Source organism: Choloepus didactylus, chromosome 3 (assembly GCF_015220235.1).
Source record: "Choloepus didactylus isolate mChoDid1 chromosome 3, mChoDid1.pri, whole genome shotgun sequence".
In the NCBI taxonomy this organism is placed as follows: Eukaryota; Metazoa; Chordata; class Mammalia; order Pilosa; family Megalonychidae; genus Choloepus; species Choloepus didactylus.
In genome coordinates, this window is record NC_051309.1 from 211,629,163 (window position 1) to 211,645,718 (window position 16,556).

Consider the following 16,556-nt stretch of genomic DNA (forward strand, 5'->3'; position numbering starts at 1 on the left):
AGCATCATTCGTGATAAAGCCCTTAGCAACACAAGAATAAAGGAAACTGCCTTAGCATATTAAATCATATCTACCAAAAAACTACAGCAAACACCCAACTTTTTGGTGAAATTTAAAAAAAAATTCCGTCTTAATTTAGGAATAAGATGTCCCCATCTCCACTTTTAGTAAACACGTTACTCTAGTTAGTTGCACGTTAAGGCAGGAAAAATTAAATAAAGTAAAAGGGATAAGATTGAGGAAAAAAAGAGAGAAAACTACTATTATTAAACAGATATATTTGGTTACTTATCCAGTTGACTATCCTGAGAATTTCTTAGAGTATATGAGTTCACCAAGGATGATGGAAATGGGATAAATACACAAAAAGCAATAGCATTCTAAAACACCAGCAGCATGTTACAAAATGTAATTTTAAAAAAGATACAATTTATAATTGGAACAAAACTAAAAGACATGTAAGAATAACCTAATGAAATATGTGCAGAATTTCTTCAAAGAAAATGATAAGCATTTATTAAATGCCATAAAATGAACCTGAATGAATCAATTGAAGACTGAATATCATATAGACCACAATTCTCCATACATTAAGCCAACAACTCCCTATAAATTCAATGAGATCCCTATCAAAATCTGAACAGGGTTATTTTGCTTATTTGTTTGCTAGTATTTGGCAAGAAGACCCAAAAATTCACACGGAAGAGTAAAGGGCTAAAAACAAGCAAGGCAAATTTGAAAAAAAAAAAAAAAAGGAAAATTCACATTTTGAGAGATCTAGATTTAACTTTAAAGACTTAGTTTATTAAAACCATGTGATAGTGTCACAGGACTAAACATGTAGACCATGCAGACCAATGAAACAGAAAAGAGAGCAGAGAAACAGATCTATACCACCCCTTCTGTAACTGACAGAAGGGATGCTATATAAATGAGTTGGGAAGGGATGCAGTGCTGAATAAATGGTGCTAGCCATATGGAGAAAACAGAATTATTTCATTATTGTATACCAGCCACAAAAACAAAATCAAGATAGATGAAAAACTTGTAAATGAAAAGCGAAACTGTGAAACTTTAAGAAAACATAGGAGAACATCTTACGACATCAGTCTATGGAAGGGTTTCTTAAGACACCTAAAGCCCAAATCATTAAAGCGAAGATTTAAATTCAAATGCTATAATCAAAAGAAAGCTAACCCATACACTTGGAGAAGATATGTGCCAACCTAATAACATTGGATTATACAGGTTGCAAATCACCTTCTTACTTAGCTTGTTAAAATACCAGGTTTTCAATGAAGTCTTAACCGAACATCCAATTTAAAATCGCAACCTTCTCACCTTGACTTTCCCTATTACCCTTCTTTGCCTTATTTTTCTCTGTAGAAATTACAACTTTCCAATATACTATACAGCTGACTTCATTTTATTTATACTTTGTTTCTCCCTACTGTAACATGAGCTCCATGATAGACCAGCACTGTTCTTACAATGAGAAGTAGATAAACATCACAGCTCTGCTGCTTTCTTGATATAGCCCGGAGTAAAGAGCTCACCTGCCCTGGGAATCTTTTCTCACCTTTCAAATGGGGGTGATAATCCTTCCTCTCCATCACTGTTTCTCAAACTTTCGAACTTAGTCATCCTCTACTGCTTCATCATTTTTGCTGATACTCCCATTTAGCTTATGCTGCTTTGAGCAATCAATGAACAACCTAAAATCCTCTTTCAGCCCTCCTGTGATGAGTGCATCACACTTTGGAAAGCAGTGCTCTGTACAGCACTTTGTGGATGAAATGAGTCTCCATATGTGAAAACACCCAACTGTGTTTGGCACATATCGCACATTCAGCAAATGCAGTAAATGTGTTGGATCTTAATCTGCGTGTTTCATGTAGTAAATTACTTCTCACCATTTAAAAATATTTAATCCAGTCCTTCCAATTCACATTTAAAAAATCTGTGATTCTGTTAATCCAGGAAACAAAACTTCAATGCCTTTGACTTTTTTTTCTTTCTTTTCTCTGCACTTAGAGACAGAAAACATTTCTCCCACTGTCTTATACATAGCATTAACTTTTATAATGATAAATCTGTTATTCAGTTATAAACCTATTAACGTAACTTGAGAGGTTCTAAATTACAATTGTTAATGAACAATCATTCTCAGGTATTCCAGAAGGGAGAGTATCTAAGCTAAGCTCTGCACCCCTCCCCCCCCACTACCTCCCTTGCTTGACCCTATTTCATAGTGCTGTGGATCTTTCTTATGGAATAAAAACTATGAGTGAGCTGAGAAATGAGGTCACATGTGATGATTCCAGCTATAAGTTGAAGAACCGTCTTCTCATGAGCACAGATTATAAAAATCAAGTGGTTACACTGAGGCCATTTCAGCCACACCCATTTAAATAAATGCAATGGGTCCTCACAGCATGACATGACGCCTAGTTTATAGGACAGCTGGTCTGAGCTATTTGTTGTATAATGAGATCCTTTTGCTCATGAAACTTCCTTGGATGGGCTCTAAGCTGGAGCCCCGTTGGACTAACATTTTCACTCTGCTTCCAGGGTGTTTTTGGTGAGGCAATCATGATTCGGGATAACTAAAATCCCAAATACAGCCTGCATTTTAAAGACTGGCAAGGAATCGAATCTAAAACAGACTATTTCTCAGTCAGTGAGATCCCTCCTTACAGGTTTGTCTGGGGAGGGAGCTGAGTATACAAACCAGCATGAATCTGGAGAACAATGATTGACTGAGTCATCCAGGTTATCCTCATTCATCAACAAAAATGAATAAATGAAGAGTTTGAGCCTCCTACTAGGACAGCTTGATCAAAAAAATATATATATTGAGTGTACTGTGTACAAGACATTAGACTAGGTGTTTTGTAACACAGAAGAATTAGCCATGGCCCCTGTATCACTGTATGGATGTGTGCCACAGATAATTAGATATCAATATCAACACTTTGAGAGAGATCACAGAATACCTATGTTAACAATCGACTCCTGAATAAATGGTTGTGACAATGGCTTGATCTTACTAGTCACTGTTTGAGGGCTTACTTCATACTAGGCACCATGTGGAGTGCTTTTCAAATGCAACTCAGGTGCGCCCAAGTCTTTCACCTTTCTGTGGGTCTGCTTCTTTGCATGTTAAGATAAAATACCTTGATCTCCTTCCCTAATAATATGAAAGTCCAACACATTCCACAATCTTGGGGGAGGAGGGGTTCGGAGTATGTGCACATGGTTTCAAGTTTTCTATTCTGGGGGACAACCATTCATTCACTCAGATGAGGGGGTTAGAGTAGGTGAGTGATACATTCACCTAACTCTCTGACTCCAGATTCCTTCTCTCTATTGATTCTCAGTCACCTTTTCCCTGGATATCCCTTTATACGCTGTTCCTCTCTTTGCCCTTGTTATCCAATTCCTGAAATGCTTCGTCTTCATCTCCCAAAACATCATTCACACACATCTGCCGTAGCAACAAACTTTTCTCAAAGTTAAGAGAAAAGTGAAAAGGGAATTAAGTACAGAGCAGAATACAAAACTACTTAAAGTTTAATATTCTACATCTAAAAGTTTCTCTTCTTTCCAAAGACTCTTCCACTGCTTGCCCCTTCTCTCTAGATTTCAGGCTTCTCAACTTTATGCCCTCTTTCCTGGGCTGACTGTAGAGATCTGGATTCCAAATACTTTATTAAGAAGAGAAAATCAGTTCTCTTTGAATTTAATTCTTTTCCATCATCTAGATTTGTTGGAGATGGAGCAAAAAAAGTAGCTTTTCCTTTCAGACCTCAAAATACATCAAGATATTTGTTTAAACAAAAGGAAATTCTCTCCTTAAGAATTATTTATCATGGCACCATGTGACTGTGAAAACCTGGTGACTGACACTCCTTTTATCCAGTGTATGGGCAGATGAATAATAAAATACAGACAAAAAATATATAAATAATAGCAGGCGGGAGAAGGGGTATGGGATGTTTTGGGTGTTCTTTATTATCTGTATTTTTATTTTTTTCTTTATTTTGGAGTAATGAAAATGTTCTAAAATTGACTATGGCAATGAATGCACAACTATATGATGATACCAGAGCTATTGATAGTATACTTTGGATGTATTATATGCTATGTGAAAAAAGCTCATAAAATTGCATTTTTAAAAATCAGTTGACTATTAAAAAAAAAAAGAAGTATTTTTCTGTCTTAACCAATGGCTCAAACAGAAGCAATCTTTAGAAGAAAAGAAAGTTCTTCCTCCCCTGTTCTACATATGTGTGTGTGTGTATGTATATATATATATATATCTGTATATATATATACTTCTGAGAACAACTGATGATTATGCCTATTTTACAGTTGAAGAACCTGGGGCTTAAGGAGATAAACATACCTAATTTAAGTGATAAAACTGGGATCCAGAACTGTATCTACCCATTCTAAAGCCTTATCCACCTGACCACCCTATTTATACAGCTCTGGTACATAAATCAAGAACTACAGGAGTTCAAGAAGAACTCGGCTATACCGGTAGGAAAAAGAGGAGAGGAAACTTCCACTGGAAATGAAGACACATAAGTGAAAACTAGTCCAGATATGCCGTGATAAGGATTTCAAATAAGAGGGTGGAAATGAGTCAAAAAACTTTGGCTATTTGGTAGGCAGCAAAGAACAAACCAAAAATGACTTCAAGAACAAACCAAAAGTGGTTTCAAGTTTTCTACTCTGGGTGACAGCCATCATTTATTCCTTCAACTAATAGTTATTAATATGCCAGGCACTTTATGTGTCAGGCATTGTGTCAAGTGCTGGGAATATTATCAGGAATAGGAAAGTCAGGATGAGGAGGTGTCCACAGACAGACATGAAAAGGTTGCAATGAGGAGACACTCCCCAGTGTAATGTCTAGCAGGAAGCAGAAAATACCAAACTCATTTGCCTAAAAGACAGAGGCAATCAAAGAACACCAGGTGGCAGCACATTCTCAGAAAATAAAGTGAAGCAGGCCCAGCTGATATCTCCATTAAGTCCTTTATTTTGCATCTAAAACAGATTAAACCCAAATACCAGATGAGTACTTTTACAAATGTATAAGTAATGTTAACTCATTAAATGCTTGTTTAAACATTAAATGCTTGTTCACACATTCATAAACAACCTTTCCATAGTTTCTTTGTTTTACTAGAAAGATATGTGTATTAATATTGCATAGCTTTTACAGATGATAAGTTATCAGAAAGTTTTGCTGAAACATGCACATGATTAGGTCAACAGTATTACAACCAGACACATATTTCCAATATTGTTAACTGATACATCACCATATTCACAAATTATAAGCTGACAGTTGTCTACATTGGCAGGTATGAAAATGCTGTAACTGGGAGAAACTTGAGGTTATATTACTGCTAAATGAGGTGACTGCTTTGTTACATAATTACCATGTTATATTCCTATGTGTTTTCATGTAGATATGTTTCTATATTTAGCCTAATCCTTCTACCCATGCTGTCTATCCAAGCCCACCCCAGCTTCCCTGGAACCAAGGTCACTTAACTCCCTTGCTCTCAGGCTCTTTCCTCTCTCTTTCAATTAGTTTTATACCTTCATACTTCATGCACACACAAGTCTCCTCACAATTCAGCAGTGCTCTATTGTTAGGGAAGGAGCAGTATAAGAGCTCAACACAAAAGAGCCCTGCAGAGCAGAGACAGTGTCCTCATTCCTCCTAGCTTTAGAAAGATGCAATCAGTGATTAATGCCAGACTCGCACAGTGTTATAGTGGTTTTATTGTATAGAGTTATTCTTAATCATGTAGTCAATGACAAATAGTTAATTCAAAACTGTGAATTTAGCTCTTCTTAATGAATCTATTTGTTTCCCTTATATAATTCTAATTACTGAAATTCCTTGATTATTGATCCATGGGACAGCCAGCAAAGTACACAAACCAACCAACCAAAAGAACTAGAAGAAGCTTTATGTTGTGAACAATCCACCCATCAAAACAAGTGTCTATTTCTGAGATTTGGTTGAATGCAAGAAGGCAGAATAAGAAGAGATATCTATAGCACAGGGGGAAAATGGCTCAAAAAGAGGGAGGGTTTCAGAGAAAAATAATCCAGAGAAAAACATCAAACCCCCAAAACAGAGACATTCTACAATTCTCAATATCATGGAAGACAAAGAAAGTCTGAAGAGCTGTTCCAGATTAAAGGAGACTAAAGAGACAGAACAACTAAATGTGATGTATGATTCTGGATTGAATCCAGGAAAGGAAAAAAATTGTTATATAGTAAATTAATGGGATAATTTGCAAAAATTAAATATGGACTATATAGTAGATAAAAGTACTGTATTTATGCTACATTTCCTGATTCTGGTCATTGTATTCTGGCTATGTAAAAAAATGTCCTTGTTCTTGGAAGACAGAGGCTAAAATAAGGGCAAAAGGGCAAGATCGCTGCAATTTATCACTAAATGGTTCAGAGAAAGGTGAAAAGACAAATATGGTAAAATTTGGCAAATGTTGATTCTAGGTGGAAGATAAAGGTGTATGGAAGTTCTTTGTACTATTTGTGCAAATTTTTCATACAATTGCAATAATTTTGCATGTAAAAGTAATAATAGTAATGACAATTGTTATTATTCAGAGAAACTTGATCCAAAGCGTCACACTGGTCTACTTCAAATTAGTCTAATGCTGTTGGACACCCTTGTCTAATCATCTATGGTAGCTATAGAAATAAATACACAAGGCTTGAGTGTTGAGTTCATATTAAAGATCTTTATTTTAATTTATTTACATATTTTTGTCTAATATTTTATTTATTTATTTTTAACAGAAAAGTTGTCTGTGCAGTACAAAGAGCTTTTCTCTGAATCATTTGAAAGTCAATGACCTGCTACTCCCTATACTTTAACAAGGGCAACACAACCACAAAGATCAGGAAATTAGCACTGATACACTACCACCATGTAATTCTCAGACCCCTCTGAAGCCTTACTAATTGTCCCAATAATGTCCTTTACAGTAAATGGATCCAGTTCAGCATTACATGTCCCATTTAGTTGTCGGTCTCTTCATTCCCCTTCAATCTGGAACTCCTCCTCAGACTTTCTTGGCTTCCATGACCTTGCGACTTTTGAAGATTACAAGTCAGTTATTGTCTTAGTTTGCCAGGCTGCTATGACAAATACCACAAACTGGTTTTGGCTTAACCAACAACAATTTACTGGTTTGCAGTTTTGAGGCTAGAAATCCAAAATCAAGATGTTGGCAAGACTTGCTTTCTCCGAGAGTCTGTGGCATTTTGGTGCTGGCACTCCTTGGAGTTCCTTGGCCTATGTCTCTGCCTCTCACACATGGTAATGTCCCCTCCTTTCTGGCTTCCGTGACTTCCAGTTTCTTCTCTTCAGGAGGCCTCCAGTGATATGGGTTAAGACCCACCCTGATTCAGTTGGCCGCACCTTTACTAAAAATAACACCTTCAAAGGGTCCTGTCTACAATGGGTTCATACCCACAGAGATGTGGAGTAAGATTAAGAACATGTGTTTGTTGCGGTATGTAACTCAATCTACCAGTTATTTTGAAGAATATCCTCAATTTAGGATGATCTGATAGTCCCTCCCAATTAGATTGAGGTTATATATCTTTGGCAAGAACATCACAGGCATGTTCTAACAGCTAACATGATTTAGATTCATCCCATTACTACTTTGATCATTTGATTAAAGTGGTTTCTGGCAGTCTTCTCTGCTGGAAAGTTATTCTTTTTCACTTTGTAATTAGTACAAATCTAGTGCAGAGGTACTTTGAAACTGCATAAATATCCCATTCCTCCTCAAACTTTCAACTGAGTTACTGATTTATTTATATGATTCAGGGCCAATGGTTTCCTATTTTATTCAATAGGATATATTCTGTTACTATTTTTATTTATTTTGAAGCCCAAATTGTTCCAGATTTGGCCAGCGGGGGGCCCTTCAACTGGCTCCTGTGTCCTTTTGACATATCCCCATCATTCGTGTGCACTTTCTTACTTTCTGACACTCAAGAAAGATGTTTCTCCCTTATCTGGTACTTTCCCTACCTCAGCCCCGGAATAAGCCAATTCTCTGAGAATTTCTTTTTGAGGATAATGGCACTGAGAAACCCAGATCTGGGTGCTAGGTCTTTTGCTCACTGCTATTGTTGCCAAAGCCCAGATGGCACCCGAGGTGAGCTCCGGTGCAGGTTCATTTTTCTTGTCTCAAGAAAGAATTCAGGGACAAGAAGAATAGTAGCAGGCAGTACAGTTTTATTTGAAAAGCTGGCACACAAGGGGAAATAGGAAAGGTTGGTAAGAATGAATACACACTGGAGAGGTCAGCGCAGGTGGGCCCCAAGAGAGGGGCCACACTGGGTTGAACTACGTCCAGGTTTTATGTTAGGCTGTTGCTATGCTTCAGACTACCGCTGGGGGTGAAAATTCCCATTCTCCCCCCACCCTGGCTTAACCCCTCCTTTTCCTGCAGCTGGCTATCGCAGATGATTCTGAGAATTGGGGTCTGGTTTTCCTTCCACCCAGCCCCTTCTGCCTCCCTCTGCCTGTCTATCTACCTGTCAGCTGGTTCTGAGAATTAGGGTTTGGTTTTCCTTTTGCTCAGCCACTCCTTCCTGCTCTCCATCTGGCTATCTCGACTATGGCTTGATGCTGACCCTCCACATGAGCTGACTGATGCCCCTGGCCTGCCCAGAGTGCCCTATTCTAGCCTGCCTCATGATCGGAGCATCACTTTTTCCAGACTCTCTGTATACACGTTGCAATCTATTTCTTTTTCTTTGTCCATTTATGTTTATTGAAAACCCTATGCTCACCCCCAAAATTCCAATTCCAAGCCAATACCACAGGGCTCCAATAGTTTTCTCCCTCTCTCCAATAGTGAAAAATCTGCCTCCCATTACCCTTACTATGTTTACCTGTTTGATCAGTTCTCCAGTATGTAAGCAATCGCCAGTTGGTGCCACATGGATGTTTTCCTCACTGCACTTGGGACCCAACACCCCTGGTTTGGCTGCCGCCTCTGCTGGCCTCCATGGACCTCCTCCTCAGGTTCTAGGTCTTCAAATCCTGTCTTCCCACCCCATCCTGCGTGCTGGACCACCCTCCTGGGCAGACACCCTCCCCACCTAGCATGGACTCTGACACCTCACACCAGGCCACCCCTCTCTGAGTATGTCCTGCTCACTCTTCTCAGGCTCTAAGTCCCCAATCAGGACATACCATGCGTGGGTGACCTCCTTGATTCAGGTGGTTAAACCTTAACTAAAAATAACATCTTCATCTTACTTAACCTGTTTAAGGGTGGGAGCTCCCTCTTCTTCCAGGAGAGTCATTCATTTGTGATCATTTTTAATAAAATCAAGCAAGAATAATAAGGAAATAAAATTTATAGGGAGTGAATTTCTGAAACTGAAAAATGGCAAGTTATTTATAATCTTAAATGAAGTAGACTTGAAATGAATTAGTTATCATTTAATATTCTGAACTCAAAATATATGACATTCCCCCGAGCACTGGATACTTGGTAGACAGAATGGGACTCTGAGATCAGAACCTGAGCTCCTTCTCTCATGATAGCTCCACCATAAGATTATGGAACAATTTACAGGCTGCCCAGATGATGTCAAGAATTCAGAGAATGTTCCTCAAAGCCTGTTCCTTTTAAATGAAATGATCTGTTGATTCTGTTTTCGTTATTAAACAAGCAATCAGATGTACCAGAATCTTCTCTTCTCAAAGGATGGCACATTGCTTGAGCAGCTCCCTGCCCAGTATTTGCTTGAACTGTTGGGAATCCAAGGACACCCTGGCATGGTGGGGATGGCAGCCTCGTTTATCTCAGCACTGTCCCCTGACTTTCAACATTCCAAAGGTGATTTAGGTAGTATGAATGAGGCCAGAAATCATTTACATGGTTTCTGTCTAGCCTTGCTCTTGGCTCTTGATCTATATCTAAGTTTCTAGCTTTTCAACAGGAGACAGCCCGGTAGGCAGGGAAATAAAATGGGCTTTGGAGCCAGCCAGTACCATTTGAAATCTGTTTAGTAAAATTTAGTTCCCTCATCAATAGAATAGCATCAAAAGTTAAATTTATTTTGCTTGTTTTCATAAGGATTTGGGGTAACATAAATGTAGTGGGAGAGATTATTTGACAGTTATCTACACGCTTTTTTTTCTTCTGACTTTCTAAACACGTGGCCTTTATCCTGGTACACTAAGGCACCCATCTGCCTGAAGGAGGGAGATTAAAGTTTCAGTAAAAGAACACAAGACAAAATTAACAACAACAATAAAATGAAAGATAATGTTCTGTTTCTGACATTTAAACTAGGATATTAAAGCAAAACAAAAGGCTTTCAAGCTAGGCTTTTGCTACAAGAAAGGCTAATCTAAATTCATTTATTTTCTTCTGAGGCTAAAAAACAGTTTTACATAAGAGACAAACAAACCCAAAGAGGAGGAGGAAAACCCACCCTTTTGCACACCTGACACAATTATGTAAAGAGCATTGGGAGTGAGAGAGAGAGACAGGAGGGTGAGATGGTCAGATAGATGTGCCCTGGTTTTCCCCTCTGAAATCTGTTACATAAATTGAGATTATGGACTCCTTTCTTGTTGCTTTATTGGGGAGGAGGTTACCTTATAAGCAGCCACTTACCAACTTGGGGAACAGTTCATCCAAGCAAACCTGGTGGTGCAGTGTGATCGGATAGAGAAATACCTCAAAGTTGAGCTTCCCAGGCTACCCACCATTCTGTGAGGTAAGGGCACCATGTTGAGAGCCAGCAGGCCTGCTACGGGGGCTGCAAGGGTAAGACACACTGACCCACAGCACAGGCTCAGGTGGACTATCTGGCCAGGGCATCAAGCAGAGAATAAAACAGAGACTCAGTAGTCAGCAGGCAGTGGAAATGAGGAGCTAGCTTGGAGGAGTTGACTGGTGCTGCCAAGAAGAGTTGCCCAAGGTAAAGGAATGGCCCAAATGGCAGATGTGGATGCAGTTGACCAAGTGATATTGCCCTAGAGATCAGCAGCTGTTGCCACATCACACTCTAAATCCAACATGTAACCACACCCCCACCTCACAAACCCAGGAGGTTGTGTGGCTACTCCTTACCACATTCTATACCACTTACACCATCCTTGGGAGAAGGCAGAGAGAGAAGAAGGTGATCTGAGAGACAGAGTATTTTTATCCAAATGAGAATCTTTTTTAACTCAAAAGTGATTTTATTTTTTAGGTGGGATTAAGTTTAAACTACATTAGAGATTTAATTGTTCTGTTTTATACCCCACAGAGAGAGAAAAGGCGAAAGTCTATGAAAAGGTCTTATTCTTGGTAACAGACTAAAGCTGCTACAATGCATACCTAACTTGTTCACGTAATTCTCTCAACCCAACACGGTCCCAGTGACTTCCACCAAAATAAGCAGCCAAGAAACTGAAAATAGGGCCCAAACACAGCCAAGTCATGTTCCAAGAGTGTTTATTAACATCCCATCTGTCACTGGCTCCTTTTGCCAACAGTGAGAATGTGACACTCCATGGCCAAGGATGAGAGATAGAGGAGAGCCAGTCAGTGCCATTTCCTTCCTTGTTGATCATACCCAATAAATAAGCCTCTTTTCCATTTTTAAAGGCATAATGGTGAGAGTCTTGAATTTGAACTATGGAAGTTGACCACAGGCTAATCTAAGAAGACTTCCTGAGACTCTGGCCATGGTTGGCCAACAATTGCAGCCATTTCATTTCCATGGCTTCCAGGGGACAACAGGGACAAGCCTGTATGTGAGTAGAAACTTACTTTTTAAAATTAGAGCAGTTGTAGGTTTATAGAAAAGTGATGCAAAAAAAGAGTTCCCGTATAGCCTCTCCCACCAACAAAGTTTTCCCAGTTATTAATATTTTGTGCTAGTGTGGTATCTTTGTTATAATTGATAAAACAACATTATCAAGTATTAACTAGTTCATAGTTGACATTAACTCTTTGTGTGTATAATTCTATGGTGTTTTGTTTGTTTTTATCCTGGTAACATATTCACTAACTAAAATTTCCCATTTTAACCACTTTCAAATATACAATTCAGTGTTGTTAATTACATTCACAGTGTTGTGCTACAATCACCAGAGACTGACTTTTTTTTTAATTTTTAATTCAATTTTGTTGAGATATATTCACATACCACATAATCATCCAAAGTGTACAATCAATTGTTCACAGTACCATCATATAGTTGTGCATTCATCATCCCATTCTATTTTTTGAACATTTTCCTTGTACCAGGAAAAGTGAAAATAAGAATGAAAAAATAAAAGTAAAAAAGAACATCCAAATCACTCCCCCCATCCCACCCTATTTTTCATTTAGTTTTTTGCCCCCATTTTTCTACTCATCCATATATACACTGGGTAAAGGGAGTGTGATCCACAAGGCTTTCACAATCATACTGTCACCACTTGTAAGCTACACTGCAATACAATCATCTTCAAGAGTCAAGTCTACTGGGTTGGAGTTTGATAGTTTCAGGTATTACTTCTAGCTGTTCCAAAGCATTAAAACGTAAAAATGTTTATCTATATAGTGCATAAGAATGTCCACCAGAGTGACCTCTCAGTTCCATTTGGAATCTCTCAGCAGCTGAAACTTTGTTTTGTTTCATTCTGCATCCCCCTTTTGGTCAAGATGTTCTCATAACCATGATGTTGGGTCCAGAATCATCCCCGTGAGTCATATCCTGCGTTGCCAGGGAGATTTACACCCCTGGGGGTCAGGTCCCACATAGGGGGAGGGCAGTGAGTTCACCTGTCGAGGTGGCTTAGCTAGAGAGAGGGCCACATTTGAGCAACAAAGAGGCACTCAGGGGGAGACTCTTAGGCACCAGAGACTTACTTTTAAGAAAGAGTCTTATGCTCAATTCTTAGGACTTGAATCAAGGGAAAAACAAAAACACAAATAGAATCACAAAGCAGAACATGAGAAGAAAGTGCCCAGAATTAAATGCTTACTTTGTACCACCTGGAACTGTATCATAAAATATCACTGATTCGGCTGGTGAAGCTACCCTGCCAAAACAATGCCTGTAAAAGTGCTTGGAACATAATTTGTGTTTAATTTTAAATGAAACTGATTAGAAGTATATGAGGTATATTTGTTTTATTTACCAATAAGGCCAAGTTGCTCACTAGTGTGAGCTGTGAATTTGCCCAAGCTCTGCAGGTGTTGAAGTCTATATAAAGACAGCCCTAATTCTGAAGGGAAAATAGGAAATTTCATCCTAGCAGCTTCCCTCTTGGTTAATTAGATGGCATTAGGAAGAAAAAGGTTGGCCATGTTATCTTGAAGAAAGTATTATTAGAGATGGCTTTATATCCTAAAACACTTAATACCCTGTCTCTAACATGCCATCTGGAGCAGCTACTTGGGAAAAAATTCACGGCAAATTAATAGAAATATAATAAATTCTGCCTCACTGAATTCATTAACAAAGATAAAGCTCTGTTGATGAAAAATAACAGCTTAAGAGGTATTTGTGGATCATGACTTACCAGGCAACAAATACAGATGAAGAATCACGATACCTGTATCTGTCATTAGATCCACCATAATAGCTTCACTATTAGAAGTCAAGTAACTTCTCAAAAGACCCATTTTCCCTTTTGTAAGATAGAGACAACAACTTAAAAAAAAAAAAAAAAAAAAACAGCTAAAAAGTCTTCTGAGATGAAGTGAAAACTAGCTATGAACGTCTAAGTCTCATATAGTAGGTTTTTATTTTCTGACCTAAACAAGGATGGGGTATTCTAATGATTAATCATTTTTGTTTATAAAGTCCCAGATAAATAAACTTTTATCATAATAACCTTGTTTCAGAAATCTTCTCATGCTTTCTATCAGTTAGATTTGGATGAAAAGAAAGATTTAAATGCTTAAGAAGTCTTTCTCAAAAATAAATAAACAATGGTGAAAACACCTGCTCTTTCCTTACTTCTTGCCAGAGGCTACAAAGGCCTGGTGGAAAATGAGAGAAGAAGCAGTGGTTCCACAAAGATCATTTCAACTGTATCTAGGTCCACTATGAAGTCAACACCAGCAGAATCATTTTGGACCAGGAAGGACAGCAATATTAGTAACTTTATGGTGAATGCTCTCCATTTTTCCTTTAAAAATGTCTTGTTTTATTTTATAATGAGGGAGGGAGGTTGGGAGATGGAAATTTCTTATGACCTGATTCATTTCTGATTTTGCTAACAGAAATGCTCACCATTTTCTCTTGGAGGAAAAGCATTTCTCCATGCTGAAGCTTGGAACTTGCTTAGAAAATAGGAACAGTTCTAGCTTCAGATTCATATTTGGGATATATAAAGCTTTGGTGCCGTATTTGGTTATTTTTTGAAAGTGAGTTCTGTTTTGAGCAAATAAGTTTTGCAATGTTTCCTTGTTAAGAATGCAATAGTAATATACCAAAGCATCTTAAAAATCAATGATCTTGTGACAGCAAACTGGAAAAAAGTGATCTAGATAAAGCACAAGAAATAAAGATAATTGTAAATCCAATCTATTTTGGTAAGGGCAAATTGTATGTTAAATAAAGAGTAGCTATGACTTAGGTGGTTAATAAGTGGTTCACATTCTTTCCAAAATAAAACTTAATGAAGGAAATGTGTTTCATCCCAAAATTTTTTTAATTTAAAATTTATCAGAAACTATTATCTGAACCCATAAGGAATGCCTATGAAACTAGGCTGTGAATATTCTTGCCTTTTCTGGGTCATAATTAGGAAAAAAAAAAAAATCATATCTTACTGATCCCTGGAATAGCCGTAATTAAGCAGCTCCAAGCTGGATTCCCCTGGTGCTAGTGCCCAGAGCATACCTGTCAGATTCCTTGACATCAGACACATATCAGTGCCCACACCCCTCCACTCTCACCTCTGGGGCAGCTCATCCACTGACCCCTGGAGGACAAATGTTATTCCAAGCCACAAGGCACTCCATGGTGACACAGAAAAACAGCCCCTTTGAGGGCATGGGATACCATTTAGAGTATAATGTACTTTGATATCTTGAAAGATTAAATGCTCCTTCATCAGTGTCTGGCTTCAAAGTCCTAAGCTGTTCAAGGGCTTCCATGATCTAGTCTTAACATTCCTTTCCAGCTTGTCTCTAACAACTCCCTCTCACATTATCCCACACTTTTGTAAAGCTGGAAGACTAGGGGTGGTTTTGGTTTTTTTTTTTTTTTTCTTCCTTAATACTCTCACATACTTTTTTTGTTTCATTGCAAAAAGCCCTTCTCTGATTCTGAATATTTAAATCCCACCCTGTCTTCTTCCAAGTCCCATTTAAATGGCATTACCTCTGTGGAGCCTTTCCTGAATCTCCATCAACCCCTGGCTGGATGTAATCTCTCCTCCAACTCTGCATTCTGATAACATTTAGCTAGTACTTCTCTTATACAGAGATTTATCATTTTCTAGTACAACTCCAAAACTCATTAGCCTTCTTAGCCACTGCCCTATTACTACCTCATGAACTCAGAAAAGGCAACGGAGGAAACTCACATTTACTGAACATCTAAAAAATATGGGGCACCGGCTCAGAAACCTTCAAGCATATTATCTCCTTTATCTGTGAGTTAGGTGATATTATCTACACTTTGCTGTTGATAAAACCAAAGTTCACCACTATTTGGGGTTGGTAGGCATTTTAACTTTTGTCAATTTGATGGGTGTGAAATGGTAAATTGTACCACTCACCTCTGGAAAAGGTACACTGACAAAAGGGAAAATGGTATTGCATTATATTCATGTGTATCTCTTCTAATTCTAGTAAGGCTGAGCATCATGGCTGCTTCTCTGAATTGCCTGTTCATATCTTTTGCCTGTTTTCCCATATGTTATTACTTTTCTTGCTAACTTGTAAGACATGCTTATACACTCTGGCTATCAGTCTTGCACCACCAGTTGATTGAAATAAGACACTTACAGTTTATATAACTGCATGTATATAAAAAGTATAAAACTGCTATTTATGTCAATTTTTAAAACACAAAAATACACTAAATATTGTGCATTGATAATATGTAGTCAAACCTTTGTAGGACATATGCATGCTAGTTACATAGACATTACAAAATTTCTCTCCAAAATGGCTGTGCCAATGTTCATGCCTATTTCCAGGACATGAAACTTCCTATTTCTCCAACATTTAGGGTTCTCAAACATTTTGATTTATGTCAGCTTGATGGTCATGTATTAACTTGAACTTCCCTTAATTCCAGGAAGGCTGAGCATCATTTTATATGGTTATCTCTGGAGAAAGAGATAGAGGAATGAGGTTGGGGCTGATTAATTTTCTATTTCTGCATAACAAACTTAGCAGCTTAATACAAGACTCATGTATTATCTGACAGTTTCTGTAAGTCAAAAATCCAGATGTGACTTACCTGGTTTCTCTGATCAGTTTCTCATATGGTTGACATCAAAGTGTCAG